Source organism: Gopherus evgoodei, chromosome 22 (assembly GCF_007399415.2).
Source record: "Gopherus evgoodei ecotype Sinaloan lineage chromosome 22, rGopEvg1_v1.p, whole genome shotgun sequence".
Classification (NCBI taxonomy): Eukaryota; Metazoa; Chordata; order Testudines; family Testudinidae; genus Gopherus; species Gopherus evgoodei.
Genome location: NC_044343.1, coordinates 10,869,133 through 10,887,970, shown reverse-complemented (window position 1 = coordinate 10,887,970; position 18,838 = coordinate 10,869,133). Strand labels below are relative to the sequence as shown.

The window sequence follows — 18,838 nt, the reverse complement described above, 5'->3', positions numbered from 1 at the left end:
ACTGCCTCTGATATTTGCTGGACTATGATCCTACACAGTACTTTGCCTGGCACAGATAAAAATGAGATACCATGCAAGTCATTACGATCACTGAGTTTCTGTCTTTGGTATCTTCACTATAACCCCACTGGTCCACTCATCTGTCACTTTTTCGCTTTCCCAGACTGATGTAAATAGAGGGGCCAGGATAGATTCTGCTAATTTAGGATTTACCTTGAACAATTCTGCATTCAAGTTATCCTTGCCACGAGCTTTCCCATTTTTTAAGGATTTGATGGCTTGAATGATCTCTTCCTTAGTTGATTATGTCTGTGTTGATATCAAGATCTTCTTCTGCTTCCTGGATATTTGCTTCCTCCTTAGGTGGCTCCCTGATCAACAATTCTTTGAAATTCTTTGTCCAGCGCATTTCTTGTTCTTTTTCGGTTATTAGCTACCCTTGTTTGTTCCTGATGAGAGTGTTTGTTGGTGTCTGCCGGTGTCTGCCAGTTACCACTGATAAGCCATGTCATTTTGTAGATGGTTCCTTGATCACCACGAGCAGCTGCATCCTCTGCTGGTGTTGCCCGATGATCAATATAACGCCATTTGTCCGCTCTCACAAGTTGTTTGACTTCCCAGTGTGCCTCGCTATATTGTTCGCAGAATTTGTTCTTTAGCTTCTGGGATTTTGTGTCTAAAACTTTTCTTCAGGGCTTGTCTGGTTTCTATGGCACTGCATGTGCTGGGTGTAATCCACTCCTTCCTTCTCTTCTGCCTGTAACCTAGACAGGCTTCACTGCTCTGTTTATAAATTGCTGTTACTTCTGTCCCACTTCTTGTTGATCTTCTCATCTGCATTCCCCTCCTCTTCATCAAGGTCTGAAAGTGCTTAAAACATGTTCCTTAACTGCAGAACGAAGACTTTCTGTATTTCAAGGGACTTTAGCTTGTCAATATCATAATTGATCTGTCCCTTGTTTGGTGGACCCACACTTCTCAATTTTAGTTTGATGGAGGCGGTCACAAGGTGGTGGTCGCTGCCAACATCTGCACTCCTTCTCACTTTGACATCTCTCAGTGAGCGTCGCCATTTGCCATTGATCATGATACGGTCAATCTGGTTCTTATCTCTGTCATTTGGAGAACACCATGTCAGCTTGTGAATTTCACCATGTTCAAATAGGGTTCTGCAGATGACTAGGTCATTCACATTACAGAAATCAACAAGCAAGACTGGACTCTGAGTACCTTTCCCAGACCTGAAGAAGAGCTCTATGTAACTCGAAAGCGTGTCTCATGTCTCTTTCACCAACAGGAGTTGGTTCAGTAAAATCTTCAGTTTTTTTAGGAAGGTAAGTGAAATTGTGCTTTGACTGGCAAATTTTCATATTTTGCTAGCTGTGTCAGGTGGTAGGGAAGGAGGTCACTGTATCATTGAAGAACCCTTTCCTCTAGTGGAAGGAGAAAGACTAATTTGGCTACTGAATTGTTTCCCTAATTATTACCTAGCATTCTGGTTTCTTCAAAGGACTAGAAACGCAACGAACTGCAGTACACTAAAAGGAATAATGCATACAAGGATTATTTAATTGAATAATGTTGGAGACAGACCAAAAGATTAAATTTTAAGAGACTTGATTCATAGTATCAGAATCACTAAATGAAATGAAAGCATTTTTTATATAAGTGGCAGTAAAACTTACTGGAACAGTCACCTTAGAGTTACATACCTTACTTGTTACTAAAAATAAAGTAAAAAATAACAGGCTTGTAGCTGCTCTTGAGGGTTCCATGGTTATGGCACATGCAGCCCCAAGTGATAAGGAACCTTCAGAGACCATTCTGAAAGGATTTGAAGTTTTAAAACTAAAACTAACTTTTCACAATTCCTGCTGGCATTTCACTTAATGGACAAATCACTTTGGTTAGTTTATAGTGGAGAGCCCTCCAAATTCTTAACTAGGGGATGTCCCAGCAGATCTCACATTGGAAGCACAAGACTCCAAGAATGGAACTTTATTACGGTACATCTGAAGAATAGTGGAACTTCAAAAGGTACACCATCAACTTAAACATTACATGTCAGTCTGAAGATTGCTTACCGCTAATGTTACAAGTAAAACTCAAGATTACAATAGAGACAAATGGAAAAATATCTGTTGTCTAATGTATGTAGTTAGTTTCACTGTTTTCCCCCATATAGTCAATTTCCACTGTTTACCTGAGTCTTTCAAACAGTAACTGGAAAGAGATTTTTAAAAATGGGAAAGTGTGATTGCAAAACGAGAAAGTGTCAAAGAGACTCAAAGGAAGATATAGCACCTGAAACTATTTTTAACTCATATTTTAGAGTGATTAGATTTCAAGTTGATGTCCCTTTAGAGCCAAATTAAACCAACCACTAGAAAAATTAATGGGAACAATCCTGCACTGGCAGGAAGATGAGCTGGATAATCCAGATGTCTCTCTTACTTCTATCTTCAATGAAAGTGCGTGCACACTTGCGTGGCTGATCTCAAAAGGGCCAAAAGATCCCTAGTGTCCTAATCTCTCACTAGTAATAATCATTTGACAAAATTAGAATTCACAAAAAAAAATTTTAACAATGCATACAAAGATGATAGCCAAAATAAAGTGAGTAAATGTAGTAGTTTACTGTAAGTGACAGAAGCAGCATGAAAAGATTTAGAGAGTGAATAGGAATGAGTGATATTTTGTCAATAGTAAACATTAAGGGAATCTGAAAATGTGTGATGCAAGGATCTGATTTTTAGGAATGTAGTGTACCAAAAGCTAAGCGATTATGTAAAGAAAGTCACAGAAACCTCACGAAAGGCTAAATTAATTTGTTCATCCACCTGTGAAGTTTCTGGAAGCTTCTAAGAATATTACCTGGAGCCAGACTATCTGTAACTCAATATCACCTAGCTGTTCTATAAACTACTCAAGAACCAGCAATATTATAACATTTCGTACTACCTCCCTGATTCATTCCTTCTACCATACTACTAGTTGGTAGTTCAAAGCCTGCACCATTATAGGATTTATATTTTACAAAGGCTGACAGAGGAATAAAGGAATACAGCTCCATTACGCCAAATACTGCCTTCACAACCTAGCTGAAGGTTTGGCTACCATTTGTGATCCATCTGATATTTGTTTTTCTTCTACAACTATATTAAACACAGAAACTTAAAGCTCAGATTTCTGTCAAGTTTTCTTAACAGTATCATGCATAAATAGTTGGCAACTTGATCTTCCCAGAAATGCCATGGGGACAAAACAAGAAACAGTTCCCAGTAATCCCCTCTCCATTCCCCCACCATTTCTGGACTGCACAACGACAATGAAAACCACAATCATTCAGTATGTGCATCATTTACCAGTTAAAATTACAAATACATCCCCTCTGCAATACACTTGCTGGGCGAGCAAGTAGCAACAGAATAGCTCTGCTAACGCCACATTTAACAGATAGGCAGGAGTCAAGTCAACTTTCATGTTCTAGAGTATGCCCCTCCCATAACCACTTTTTGTATTTAGCTTTTGTTTGTAAATCACTTGATTAAAAAAAAAACCACACACACACACACTCTTCTACAGTTTGGATAACCTTTAGTCATTGTCTGAAAGCCTTAATTCTGAGATTTATTTAAAAAACTGGCAGGGCCATGGAACTCTGTTTTCACAAACAGGTCAGTGAATCAAAAGCATTACACTCCTCAAATAAACTGACAAAGTTAAAGGTGAATCATGAAGTAACTGTGAATTAAATAAGTTTCTGTGCTGAATGCCCTCTACCAGACAGGTTGTTCCAGAGACATTCAGCACAGAAGTGTTTGTTAAGTTGTTTAACTAAAATTAAACTAATTGCCTCTCGAATCCTCTTAGTACTTCCTGGATCACCAATGTATCCCAGAATGCAAGATCACAAACACCAGAAGTCTTATTGCAACATATGTAATCTATACGTGTGATGTTACAGCATGATGCTATTTGATATAGCTCCAAGGAACCAGAAAGTACCAGGAGAGTTTCAAGGCAAGAAGTTTTAAAAGGTTGGTTACAACTTATTTCTGTGCTGAAAGTCTCCCACTACCTGGTTAGCACAGCATGCAGAAAAGAAATATGCTTAACTCAAATTTCCCTTTTGCTTTCAAGCTCATCTTTAAGTACGTCTACTTTGATCATTTCTAGTTGTAACATAAAAGTGTGTTCTTATTTTCCTCAGCTCTATCAACAAATGAAATAAAAGCTGGCTTAAAATAGAAAACTAGAGACATACTTTTTTCCCCTCAAAAAGTTTCTAGAAAATATATTTACACAGATAGCTAAGAAAAAGAAATCATTAGGAAGGTATTGTAGCAAGAATTCCCTTGCAAAGCATTAAGAAAAATAATGTAAGAATTCACTGGATCCCTGACTGCTTTCCTCAGTGTTAAAATGAGGGACAATTGCAGTCACTCGTCACTTGGATAACTAAATGCATTAGGTATCTCCCAAAGCAGTAGGTGGGCAAACAATGCCAGTCATCTCACCAGTATATTTCAAAGGAGGAAAGTCAGAGAAGTCAGCTCTAGTGTCAATTACTACCAAATCAGATATCTAATATCAAGCCAAATTCAAACTCTTCAGCAAACAACCATTTTGGAGACTGCAAGCTCTTAAATTACTGTTCAGCCTAAAAGGATTAATGCAGAGTAAGTGCTTAGTGTTCAGTAGACTGTTTTTCATATCCAGTTGAAAGTGTAATATTTAACATTATTTTCCAGTTGTGCAGTGCTAGTGTGACAGACTATGCAAACATATCACTCAGCTATAACTAATTTTTAGTACAGACTTCAATAGATCAAGTTATACCAACATTAGCAGGAAAGGCTTTTTTTTTTTTAATATTTCCCTTTAAAATTAAAAAGGACATCTTTCTAGTATTTTACACATTTTGCCCAACCCTCCATTCTCATTTTTCACTAAGATTTAATTTAGCAAGCTGTTTTCAAATTATTTTTTTTTCCTGGAACAGATTCAAAGTAGAATCTAAGGATTCTTTATGCTACTGTATTTCTGTAGTCTATTCAAAACAGATTCTCTCATTTTTACACCTTTTAGAAGAAAGTTATAAAATTGTGGGAATTGAGCCCTGTTCTGCAGCTGTAGAAATCTGGCAAAAAACTACACACTATTCTGTAAGTGGAATTTTATTTAGCTGAAGTTTTATATCAAATCCCCCAATCAAAATCTCAATTGAAATCCTCTGAGATGCTTCTTTTTAAACAGCCCATCTAAAGAGATGCATTAACTCTGGAACACGTCTACACTATAACGACCACATCATACCATGCTGGAAGAACTGGACACATCATCTTTAAAAGAGGGTTCTATCTTGTGCACAAGAGCTCACTATGCCTTGCTGTAATGCTCCTCCAGTCAAGCCTCTAGCAGTTTAGTCTATCAATGCTTCAAGATGGGACTTCACCATGTCCCCAGAGCATTAACCTTGTCAGGAGATAAGCTGTAAATACTACCCACAGATTTGTATAGTGTAGATAAACCATATATTGTTAAAGCCCTGTGTACATTCACAGTATTCTGAACGTGTTGTAACATGTCTCTTAGCTGCAGGTAAAATATCTGATAACTAAGCGAAAGGAATAAAATCAAGAAAGGCAAACAAGAGACTAGCCTATGTGAAAGAATACCAGGTAGCAACCTTAACTTTTAATTTTACCTCCCCAGAAGTAAGTACTGGACAGAATAGACAGATGGCATGACATACACACAAGAGCTTACATGCTAAGAAAATGGATCCCCACCCCCTTCCTTTAGAAGGATTCTCTGTTCTGTGCCCCATCATGATGACTGCAGCTGCTGTTCAGTCATTAGTCCGTAGCCCACTGAACAGTTAGTTACATGTCTCCGTGCCCAGTCAGCAAAGCATTACAGCCCCAGCTATAGAGCCTGGTTCTTCGGCTCAAGCTGTAGAGAGACAGGCTTCCTGCTCTGGAGGTGCCAGTGGGCACACACAATGCTGGGTGCTCAATGGCCTACACGTGTGCTAACCCACAACTGCCCTGCAGCCATCCCAAAGGCCCTTCTACGGGGCAGAGCCCCACACACACACCACCTGAGGCAGGCCTGAGATTCAAACCATGTGGGGGGCTGTTCCCAGGCTGACTTGGCATCCAGCCAGCAGCCTGGGCTCTCTTACCCAGCTCTGGGTCCCTGCCAGGGAGGAGGCCCAGCCTCTTGGAGGTGTTAGTGTGGGGGGCCCAGGCGATAGTACCACCGAGGTACGGCAGAGGGAAGGGGGGTCCCCTCGGATCTTACCGCTTCTTGCTCCCCTGGAGTTAGGGAGGAGCTTGTGGGAGGGTGAAGGGGGAGCAGAAAGGGGGGGAGGAAGGTGCCGGCCCGCATCACCCCGTATCCCCGGCGGGGAGCGCCAGCACAGCCCCCTGCTAGGCGGGACCCGCCGGGGGCCCGGGGTGCGAGCCCCCGGCCCGCGCCAGGAGCCGCGCTTCCCCCCGCCCGAGCCCCACCTAGGGGCCGGCCGGCCGGGCGGGCGGGCGCCCCGCTCCGCCCCCAGGGCCGCTCCCCCGGCCGGCCCCTACCTGGGGGCCGGGATGCTCCGCTCCTCCCCCCCCAGGCCCGCCCGGCCCCGGCCCCGGCCGCCCACCTGTGGGCCGGGATGCGCTGCGAGCCGCGGCCCTTGCCCACCAGGAAGTGCACGTCGCTGAGCACCTCGTTGTTGAAGAGGAAGGCGAAGCGCTCCTGCACGGTGGGCTTGGTGGCCTGCCAGTTGTACACGGGCTCCCGCTGCAGGGCGCCGCCCGCCCCGCCCAGCGCCGGCGCCGCGCCCGCCGAGCCCGGACCCCCGGCCGCCGCCGCCGCCGGGTTGCCGGCCCCGCACTGGTTGTAGGTGAGGCCCGGCGGGGAGGCGGGGGCGTTGGTGCAGGCGGCGGCCGCGGCCCCGTTGCCCGGAGGCGGCGGCGGCGGCGGCTGCGGGCCGGAGGAGGAGAGGCCCCCGGGGCCCCCGCCGCTCCCACCGGCCGCCATCTTGTGCGGAGGAGGCGCGGGAGGGGGAGGGCGGCGCTGCAGCAGCACCAGCAGCACGAGCGGCGGCGGGCGGGACGCGGCGGCGGCGGGGCCCGCCGAGGGGGAAGGGGCGGCGCGGCTGCTGCTTATACACAGGGCCGGGCAGCAGCGGCGCATGGGGCTCGGGGCGCGGCGCGGCGCCGCGGGTGGGGAGCGCGCGGGGGGCGGGGCCTAGGGGGCGCGGGAGGGGGGTATGTCAGGTGTGAGGCGGGGAGGGGGAGGGTAGAGTTGTGGGGGCAGAGGGTGGGGAAAGGAGGCGGGGCAGGAGGGAGGGGGATGGAGGGTGTGGGGCGGCACAAGGAATGCAGGGAAAGGGGTATGTCAGGTGTGAGGCCTGCAGGGGGAGGGGGAGCGGGAGGGTAGAGTTGTGGGGGCAGAGGATGGGGAAAGGAGGCGGGGCAGGAGGGATGGGTGTGGGGGCAGGAGGGAGGGAGAGGGATGGAAGGTGGGGGATGGAGGGTGTGGGGCGGCACAAGGAATGCAGGGAAAGGGGTATGTCAGGTGTGAGGCCTGCAGGGGGAGGGGGAGGGTAGAGTTCTGGGGGCAGAGAATGGGGTATGGAGGCGGGGCAGGAGGAGGGGCAGCAGGAGGGGGGGTGTGGGAGACATGAGTGGAAGGGTTGGAGGGAGGAGTGTGGGGGGTGGGGGCAGGAGGGAGGGGGATGGAGGGTGGGCTGTGGGGGAGGCATGAGGAAGGTGGGGGATGGAGGGTGTGGGGCGGCACAAGGAATGCAGGGAAAGGGGTATGTCAGGTGTGAGGCCTGCAGGGGGAGGGGGAAGGGGAGGGTAGAGTTGGGGCAGAGGATGGGGAAAGGAGGCGGGGCAGGAGGGAGGGGTGTGGGGGGCAGGAGGGAGGGAGAGTGTGGGATGGAGGGTGTGGGGCGGCACAAGGAATGCAGGGAAAGGGGTATGTCAGGTGTGAGGCCTGCAGGGGGAGGGTAGAGTTGTGGGGGCAGAGGGTGGGGTATGGAGGCGGGGCAGGAGGGAGGGGTGTGGGGGCAGGAGGGAGGGGGATGGAGGGTGTGGGGTGGCACAAGGAATGCAGGGAAAGGGGTATGTCAGGTGTGAGGCCTGCAGGGGGAGGGGGAGGGTAGAGTTGTGGGGGCAGAGGATGGGGAAAGGAGGCGGGGCAGGAGGGAGGGGTGTGGGGGGTAGAAAGGAGGGAGGGAGGGGGATGGAGGGTGTGGGGCGGCACAAGGAATGCAGGGAAAGGGGTATGTCAGGTATGAGGCCTGGCGGGGGAGCGGGAGGGTAGAGTTGTGGGGGCAGAGGATGGGGAAAGGAGGCGGGGCAGGAGGGATGGGTGTGGGGGCAGGAGGGAGGGAGAGGGATGGAAGGTGGGGGATGGAGGGTGTGGGGCGGCACAAGGAATGCAGGGAAAGGGGTATGTCAGGTGTGAGGCCTGCAGGGGGAGGGGGAGGGTAGAGTTGTGGGGGCAGAGGATGGGGTATGGAGGCGGGGCAGGAGGAGGGGCAGCAGGAGGGGGGGTGTGGGAGACATGAGTGGAAGGGTTGGAGGGAGGACTGTGGGGGATGGGGGCAGGAGGGAGGGTGATGGAGGGTGGGCTGTGGGGGAGCAATGAGGAAGGTGGGGGACAGAGGGTGTGGGGCGGCACAAGGAATGCAGGGAAAGGGGTATGTCAGGTGTGAGGCCTGCAGTGGGAGTGGGAGGAGGGTGTGGGGAATGAGGAGGGTGGGGGATGGAGAGGGTGCTGGAGGGCATGAGGGAGGGGGAAGGAGTGAGGAGGACATGAGGGAGCGGGATGGAGGGTGTGGGGGAAACGCGAGGAGGGAGGGGGATAGAGGGTGTGGAGGGCACAAGGAGGGGGGATGGAAGGTAGGGGTACAAGGAATGCAGGAAAAGGGATATTTTAGGTGTGAGGACTGCAGGGGGAGCAGTAAGGAGGGAGGGACATGGGGGCATGAGGAGAGGAGAGGTGTGGGGAGCGGGAGGGAGGGGGTATGTCAGAAGTGAGGCCTGCAAAAGTGAGGGGTGTGGGGGCCTGAGGAGTGCAGGTGGTGGCGGAAGGAATTAGGGGTTGGAGGGAGCCATGCAATGGGGGGCCCAATGAACTCCCTGCTGTTTCGACCCTAGTGGAGACTCCCAGTGAGAACCATGGGGACACTGTCACAGCTCCTTTCTGGGAAGACACAGCTCTTTTTTTTTAATTAAGGGGAATCAAAGTTTTTTGGGACAAAACAGCTCCCAAAGGGGGCTGTGGGAAGGTTACCGTTGACCTTGCAAGCCTGGGCCCACAAGGTGAACACCTCTGACCCTGGCGGTCAATGGCTAATGGGGAGGAGACAGCTTCTCCAGAAGGTTAGGTAGCCTGATGGGGACACAGAAGCACTTCAGTTTATCCCTGAAGAATAAGCATAATGTAACATTGTTTGCACAAGTGCCAACCAGCCCTTTCTAAAAACCAGGCACCCAAAACTTCATCAAGGCTGTGTTGATTAGTGTTCTGTAATCCCTTACAATCCTTAGGCCAAGGGACTGATGGTCTGTGGCTGATGTACTGGCTCAATTGGCTCATTTCCAGAGATACTGCCCTCCAATAAACTGATACTTCATGCTTAACATCTGCTGTGTAAGAGGGCATGGCTACGTTTGCAGATGCAGAGCACTTTGAGTTAAGGCTGCGCTCTCCAGCCTTCGGAGAGCGCAGTAAGGAAAGTGCTGCAATCTGTCCACACTGACAGCTGCAAGCGCACTGGTGTGGCCACATTTGCAGCACTTGTAGTGGCATTGGGAGCGGTGCATTATGGGCAGCTATCCCACAGATCACCTCTTCTCATTCTGGCGCTGTGGGTTGTGGGAAGGGGTCGGGGGGGGGCGTGAGGCATTCTGGGTCCTGTCCCAACGCCCTGTGATGCATCAGTTCGAATCCCAGCGATCTCTGTGCTTCCGTCCACATTTGGCGCCATCTTTCAACATTTTTTGTGCTGCATTCTCTGTCTTCCCTTTCGGTCTGCGGGAATGGATCCTGAACTGCTGAGGAGTATGCTGACAACTCTTGTCAGCATGTCACGTTTGGTAGTCGAGCTATTCCTTAAGATCCAAAGTGACAGTGAGGAGTCTGACAATGATATCGAGTCGTGTAACGTGTACGACACGAAATTGCTTATGGCATTCCTGGACATGCTCAGCAACGTGAAATGCAGCTTTTGGCCTCGGGAAACAAGCACTGAGTGGTAGGATCACATCGTCACGCAAGTCTGGGATGACAAGCAGTGGCTGCAGAACTTTCGGATAAGAAAAGCCACTTTCATGGGATTGTGTGAGAAGCTCGCCTCTACCCTGTGGCGCAAGGACACAAGATTGAGAGCTGCCCTGACTGTGGAGAAGCAGCTGGCTATAGCAGTCTGGAAGCTGGCAACTCTAGACAGCTACCGACTGGTCACTAACCAGTCTGGAGTAGGAAAGTCGACCGTTGGAATCGTGTTGATGCAAGTTTGCAGGGCCATTAATCGCATCCGGCTCAGAAGAACCATGACTCCGGGTAACGTGCATGACATTGTGGCTAGCTTTCACAATTGGATTTCCCTAACTGCGGAGGGGCGATAGATGAGACACATATTCCAGTTCTGGCACCAGCCCACCTAGCCTCCGAGTACATAAATCGGAAGGGATTATAGATTCATAGATTCATAGATTCTAGGACTGGAAGGGACCTCGAGAGGTCATTGAGTCCAGTCCCCTGCCCTCATGGCAGGACCAAATACTGTCTAGACCATCCCTAATAGACATTTATCTAACCTACTCTTAAATATCTCCAGAGATGGAGATTCCACAACTTCCCTAGGCAATCTATTCCAGTGTTTAACTACCCTGACAGTTAGGAACTTTTTCCTAATGTCCAACCTAAATCTCCCTTGCTGCAGTTTAAGCCCATTGCTTCTTGTTCTATCATTGGAGGCTAAGGTGAACAAGTTTTCTCCCTCCTCCTGATGACACCCTTTTAGATACCTGAAAACTGATATCAGGTCCCCTCTCAGTCTTCTCTTTTCCAAACTAAATAAACCCAATTCCTTCAGCCTTCCTTCATAGGTCATGTTCTCAAGACCTTTAATCATTCTTGTTGCTCTTCTCTGGACCTTCTCCAATTTCTCCACATCTTTCTTGAAATGCGGTGCCCAGAACTGGACACAATACTCCAGTTGAGGCCTAACCAGCGCAGAGTAAAGCGGAAGAATGACTTCTCGTGTCTTGTTTACAACACACCTGTTAATGCATCCCAGAATCACGTTTGCTTTTTTTGCAACAGTATCACACTGTTCACTCATATTAAGCTTGTGGTCCACTATGACCCCTAGATCTCTTTCTGCCATACTCCTTCCTAGACAGTCTCTTCCCATTCTGTATGTGTGAAACTGATTGTTCCTTCCTAGGTGGAGCACTTTGCATTTATCTTTATTGAACTTCATCCTGTTTACCTCAGACCATTTCTCCAATTTGTCCAGATCATTTTGAATTTTGACCCTGTCCTCCAGAGCAGTTGCAATCCCTCCCAGTTTGGTATCGTCCGCAAACTTAATAAGCGTACTTTCTATGCCAACATCTAAATCGTTGATGAAGATATTGAACAGAACCGGTCCCAGAACAGACCCCTGCGGAACCCCACTTGTTATACCTTTCCAGCAGGATTGGGAGCCATTAACAACTACTCTCTGAGTACGGTTATCCAGCCAGTTATGCACCCACCTTATAGTAGCCCCATCTAAATTGTACTTTCCTAGCTTATCTATAAGAATATCATGCGAGACCGTATCAAATGCCTTACTAAAGTCTAGGTATATCACATCCACCGCTTCTCCCTTATCCACAAGGCTCGTTATCCTATCAAAGAACGTTATCAGATTAGTTTGACACGATTTGTTCTTTACAAATCCATGCTGGCTATTCCCTATCACCTTACCACCTTCCAAGTGTTTGCAGATGATTTCTTTGATTACCTGCTCCATTATCTTCCCTGGCACAGAAGTTAAACTAACTGGTCTGTAGTTTCCTGGGTTGTTTTTATTTCCCTTTTTATAGATGGGCACTATATTTGCCCCCTTCCAGTCTTCTGGAATCTCCCCCGTCTCCCATGATTTCCCAAAGATAATAGCTAGAGGCTCAGATACCTCCTCTATTAACTCCTTGAGTATTCTAGGATGCATTTCATCAGGCCCTGGTGACTTGCAGGCATCTAACTTTTCTAAGTGCTTTTTTACTTGCTCTTTCCTTATTTTCTCTTCTAAACCTACCCTCTTCCCGTAAGCATTCACTATACTAGACATTCCTTCAGACTTCTCAGTGAAGACCGAAACAAAGAAGTCATTAAGCATCTCTGCCATTTCCAAGTCTCCCGTTACTGTTACCCCCTCCTCATTGAGCAGTGGGCCTACCCTGTCCTTAGTCTTCCTCTTGCTTCTAATGTATTGATAAAAAGTCTTCTTGTTTCCCTTTATTCCCATAGCTAGTTTGAGTTCATTTTGTGCCTTTGCTTTTCTAATCTTGCCTCTGCATTCCTGTGTTATTTGCCTATATTCATCCTTCGTGATCTGACCTAGTTTCCATTTTTTATATGCCGCCTTTTTATTTTGTAGGTCACGCAAGATCTCAAGGGTAAGCCAAGGTGGTCTTTTGCCACATTTTCTATCTTTCCTAACCATCGGAATAACTTGCTTCTGGGCCCTTAATAGCGTCCCTTTGAAAAACTGCCAACTTTCCTCAGTTGTTTTTCCCCTCAGTCTTAATTCCCATGGGACCTTGCCTATCAGCTCTCTGAGCTTACCAAAATCCGCCTTCCTGAAATCCATTGTCTCTATTCTGCTGTACTCCTTTCTACCCTTCCTTAGAATCGCAAATTCTATGATTTCATGATCACTTTCACCCAAGCTTCCTTCTACTTTTAAATTCTCAACAAGTTCCTCCCTGTTGGTTAAAATCAAGTCTAGAACAGCTTCCCCCCTAGTAGCTTTTTCAATTTTCTGAAATAAAAAGTTGTCTGCAATACAGTCCAGGAACTTATTGGATAGTCTGTGCCCCGCGGTGTTATTTTCCCAACATATATCTGGATAGTTGAAGTCCCCCATCACCACCAAATCTTGGGCTTTGGATGATTTTGTTAGTTGTTTGAAAAAAGCCTCATCCACCTCTTCCGCCTGATTAGGTGGCCTGTAGTAGACTCCCAGCACGACATCACCTGTGTTTTTTACCCCTTTTAGCCTAACCCAGAGACTCTCCACCCTTCCGTCTCCTATGTCCATCTCCACCTCAGTCCAAGTGTGTACATTTTTAATATATAAGGCAACACCTCCTCCCTTTTTCCCCTGTCTATCCTTCCTGAGCAAACTATACCCATCCACACCAACATTCCAGTCGTGCGTATTATCCCACCAAGTTTCAGTAATGCCAATAATGTCATAGTTGTATTTATTTATTAGCATTATTATTTATTATTTCTCTATGGTTCTCCAGGCACTTGTGGATCACCATGGGCATTTCATTGACATTAATACAGGCTGGCCCGGAAAAGTGCATGACACACACATCTTTCAGAACACTGGCCTTGTCAGGAAGCTGCAGGCCGGGACTTTTTTCCCGGACCAGAAGATCACCGTAGGGGAAGTCAAAATGCCCATTGTGATCCTTGGAAACCCTGCTTACCCTTTAATGCCGTGGCTCATGAAACCCTGCACAGGGAGACTTGACAGCAGCAAGGAGCAGTTCAACAACAGACTGAGTTGGTGCAGAATGAGTGTGGAGTGTGCTTTTGGCTGTTTAAAGGGCCTCTGGTGCTCTCTGTATGGAAAGCTAGACCTGGCCGATGACAACATCCCCACGGCTATATCTGCGTGCTGTATCCTCCATAACATTTGTGAAGAGAAGGGTGAAAGCTTCACTCTGGGATGGAACTTGGAGGTTCAGCACCTGGAGGCTGAATTTGAACAGCCAGAGAGCAGAGCTATTAGAGGGGCCCAGTGTGGGGCTGCAAGGATTAGGGGATGCCTTGAGGGAGCAATTTGAGGCTGAAAGCCACTAGTAATGTCTGCTGCCCTGCACGGGAGTGAAGTGCAGTGGTTCCAATGTTAGTATGAATCTCTGCTCCACTGACTTGCATTGCCTGTTGCTCTCCTGGCCTAAGGTATCTTTTACTTTATGCGATAACAAAGAATGTTTTCAAAGCCAAAAAATCCATTTATTGAAAAGAAAATTTATTTATTGAAAAGAAACACAACTGCTTGGGAAACAGAAAGGGCAAGGGGGTGGGGTGGGGAATGATACAATCGTAGATTTGCGTATGTCCTGTTATCATACTCAGCCTTCCTGTCTGGAGTGCTGTGCAATGAGTGCTGCACTTCAGGATGGCTATACTGCATGGTGATGGGGATTGAGTGCAGTGGGTAAGGGTGGTAGTTTGCAGGGCTGGATGATGAAGCTACAGGTGTTGGAGGCAGCTGGTGGAGATAAGAACCCAGATGTTGGGGAAAGTGGGTTGGAGATGACATGGAAGCACTGGGGAAAGTGGGTTGGAGATGACATGGAGGCACAAGGGAAAGAGTTTTGGGACAAGGGCTGTAGGAGGGGGTGGGCGTGGTAGTACTCTGCCTGCATGGCTACGAGTACCTGGATCGAGTCCGCTTGACGCTCCATGATGCTTATCAGCCGATCCGTGCTTTGCTGCCAGAGTGCCGCGCTTTTGTGCCAGCGATCTGCATTATGGTGGTGGACCTCCTTTAACTCTCCCTCCACTCCTGCGCTTTTAGATTCTCATTATGTGACTGCTGCATCACTTCATACAGCATGTCTTCTTTGCTTCTGCATGGCCTCTTCCTAATTCTTTGGGGTCTTTTGGCCAGTGATAACACGGACAGCTGAGATCTCAAGGTTGCATCTGTAAAGGCAAAATGCAACACTTAACAGAGGCAGCATTGTTGACACCAGACAGAGCAATGATTCCCCATGCTTAAGGGCAAGCACAGTCTACACCAGAGGTAGGCAACCTATGGCAAGCATGCCGAAGGCGGCATGCAAGCTGATTTTCAGTGCCATTCTCACTGCCCAGGTCCTGACCACTGGTCCAGGGGGCTCTGCATTTTAATTTAATTTTAAATGAAGCTTCTAAAAACTTTTTAAAAACCTTATTTAATTTACATACAACAATAGTTTAGTTATATATTGTAGATTTATGGAAAGAGACCTTCTAAAAATGTTAGAATGTATTACTGTCATGCGAAACCTTAAATCAGAGTGAATAAATGAAGACTCGGCACACCACTTCTGAAAGGTTGCCGACCCCTGGTCTACACAATAGCATAATTTGCATCCCAAAGTGAGTGCACATAACCCACGGAGGCCCCAAAATGGTGAGTAAGCACAGGGTCAAGGGGGACTGATGGTTTCACCACTGTACTGTCCTCTGGGTTTCTGTGCCTTGGGGAGAGCCAGCAACCGCAGGGGGCCCCTATACTGAACACTGTCCCCACATTTTCCACAGGAGTTCGTCCTGGAAGATACCTTGCTGCTGCAGGTGACCTGGGAAGCAAGGGAGGGTCTTCTGCTACAATGCAGCTTCCACCCTGGCCCATATGCAGCTTGCCTCTGTGCAGAAATGGTCCTCCCATCCCTCACAGCACAGTGACGCAGACTGTTAGCCTGACTGGGACAAGGACCACAGTGGCTTTCCCAAGAAACCTGTGCAAGCACATTGCCCAAGTTCTGGATGAGACCTTTGAAGAGATCACTGAGTCTGATAATCGTGATGTGAGAGCGCACATCAACGCCCTATTACGCATCTAGGCATGCATGCAGCCGTAACCCTCCTCGCCCCAAGAGCCTGCACCGAATAACTTCCTTTCCAAAATAAAAGCTGCTTACCAGGCACTTCCTCTGGTGTTTCTCCTTCCCCAAGCACTGGCCACTGCAACTGGCAACCTTCCTGCTGGCTTGAAAACAACTCCTGGCTGCATGCATCTAGGGATTCCAGGGTGTCTTCTTCCTCCTCAGCACCCTCACTCCCGCTTTCCTCCTCCTTCTCCTGCCTTGTTGAACTGGACTCTGAAGTGTCCATGGTGGTACTCAGAGTGGAGGTGGGATTGCCCCCAATTATCACATCCAGCTCTTTGTTGAACCTGCAGGTTGCAGGGGCAGCACCAGAGTGGCCATTTGCATCGCGGGCTTTGTGGTAGGCATTCCGCAGCTCCTTCACTTTAACCCTGCACTACACTGCATCCCGGTCATGGCCCCTTTCCATCATGTCCTTTTATATTGTAATTCCTACAGCTGGAGCGCAGCTGGGGCTGGACAGCTTCCTCCCCACAAACACTGATGAAGTCCAGCACCTCACCATTGCTCCATACTGGGGATCACCTGGTGCGTGGAGACATGGTCACCTGGAAAGATTCGCTGAGAGCACTCCACGCCTGGCTGAACAAACAGGAAGGGGATTTTCAAAATTCCCAGAGAATTTAAAGGGTGGGTCTGACGGTTGGTCACCTGAGAACAGGGCAGTAGAGTTCAAAGTGATGACCAGAGTGGCTAGAACAGGCATTGTGGGACACTTCTGGAGGCCTATCAAAGTGCGTTAACAGACCAGGGCGTCCGCACTGGCACTGCGGCGCTCAAACGGGGGCACATAAAATGTTATTCCACTCGCTGAGGTGGATTAGCACGCGCGCACTAGCCGTGGAGTTAGAGCGCTCTACGTACCTTGCCAATGTAGACCCGTCGTGAGTTAAAGTGCACTGGGCTGCTTTAATGTGCCCTAACTCACAAGTGTTGCCATGCCCATAGTGTATTTCACACCAGCCTTGCACCTCACTCCATTACATGCTGCTGTGGCCATGGAGATCCTGTGGGAATGTGGGTTTTCTCCCCCACGCTGCACCTCAAGATAACACAGCAGGATGTGCATGCTGGCTGGCAGATAAGAGATTTTTATCTCCTTAGCCAGCTGGTATTCCTTACATAGAAAATGGCAGGGAGGCCAGGAGGAACCTGAAAGGCAGCAGGTGGGTAGGTGCAGAGATGTGCAATTGTAAGACCCTTTATTGGTGCAAACTTGGTAGCCGTTAAAGCAAAGTGATTTATTTGTCACAGGGAAGGGAATAACATTCCCCACTCCTTTCTGTTACCCATTCTGTGGATGACATTCTGCCCATGGATGTGCATGCATATATATTTGAGAGCAGACTTTTCGTCCTTGGTTCCACGTGTTGAGTAACTGCTCAGCTAGGAGGTATATTTTCTTCCCCTTGTTTTTCTGTGGTTTTGATTATTGTTTGCTTAATACACAATGACATGCTGTTTATATTGGGCCAAAGCTCAAAGACCTTTGTGTATTGCAGACGTTGCACAGATAAATCATTGCATCAGCCATTGCTAAGGAATACTGCATTACTGCATTCATCTCTTAGGGCGTGTCTACACTGGCACGTTACAGTGCTGCAACTTTCTCGCTCAGGGGTATGAAAAAACATACCCCTGAGGGTCTGGCTACATTTGGAATTTCAAAGCGCTGCCGCGGCAGTGCTGCGGGAGCGCTGCCGCGGCAGCGCTTTGAAGTGTGAGTGTAGTCAGAGCGGCAGCGCTGGGAGAGTGCTCTCCCAGTGCTGCATGTAAACCACATCCCTTACGGGTGTAGCGTGCAGCACTGGGAGCCACGCTCCCAGCGCTGCTGCCCTGATTGCACTGACGCTTTACAGCGCTGTATCTTGCAGCGCTCAGGGGGGTGTTTTTTCACACCCCAGTTGCAGCGCTGTAAAGTGTGAGTGTAGCCAAGCCCTGAGTGCAGCAAGTTTCAGTGCTGTAAGAATAGTGCAGCTGCGCTGGGAGCTACGCCCCTCGTAGAGGCTTTAAGGTTGCCAGTGTAGACTAGCCCGTAGTATCAAAAGCTTACAAACTCATTTGGTGACAAATATTTGGAGTCTACTGTGTGACATACGTTGACACTGAACAAAGAAGAATGAGGGATATATAGACAAATTCTGCTGGGGGTGTGGCTAAAAATTAAGAGCCCAATCTTGCAAACACATACATATATGTAAAAAGATAAGGTGGGTGAGGTAACAGTTTATATTGGACCAACTTCTGTTGGTAAAACAGACAAGCTTTCAAGCTTACACAGAGCTCTTCTTCAGGTCTGGGAAAGGTACGGAATGTCACAGCTAAATACAAGGGTGCAACAGATAAGGAGTTAACACATCTTGTAAGAGACCATTCAAGGTGAAATGGTCAGTTAAGACATCTACAGTCATAGGACAAAGGAGGGTGAATGGGTTACAAATTGTTGTAATGAGTCATAAAGCCAGCATCTTTATTAACGCCATATTTTTTATGTCCAGCAGGGTAATGAATTTAAGCTCCGAGGCTCCTCTTTTGAAGGTGTTGTGCATGTTTCCATTGAGGACAAGGACTGAGAGATCAGATGTGGAGGGATTGTTCTGTGAAAAGTGTTAAGCCAACTTGTGGAACTTCTTGCCTGAGGAGGTTGTGAAGGCTAGGACTATAACAGGGTTTAAAAGAGAACTGGATAAATTCAAGGAGGTTAAATCCATTAGTGGCTATTAGCCAGGATGGGTAAGGATTGGTGTCCCTAGCCTCTATTTGTCAGAGGGTGGAGATGGATGTCAGGAGAGAGATCACTTGATCATTACCTGTTAGGTTCACTCCCTCTGGGGCACCTGGCATTGGCCACTGTCGGTAGACAGGATACTGGGCTGGATGGACCTTTGGCCTGACCCAGTACGGCCATTCTTATGTTCTTATCGGGGATAGTA

The 18,838-nt window shown here is 48.1% G+C and overlaps 1 protein-coding gene across 6 annotated transcripts in view; it reads right to left on the bottom strand.

Moving 5' to 3' along the window:
• BTBD2 (BTB domain containing 2) overlaps positions 1 to 6,818 on the bottom strand; it is a 40,238-nt gene extending 33,420 nt beyond the window's left edge. The window contains exon 1 of one of the 6 annotated variants that reach the window (XM_030540155.1): positions 6,656 to 6,818. The gene's annotated coding sequence lies outside the window, so the exon portion shown is untranslated. Of the gene's footprint in view, positions 1 to 6,309; positions 6,381 to 6,655 lie in introns of those variants that run through there. The other 5 variants (XM_030540150.1, XM_030540151.1, XM_030540153.1 and 2 more) reach the window with 5 other exon arrangements.
• Positions 6,819 to 18,838: the final 12,020 nt, after the last annotated feature.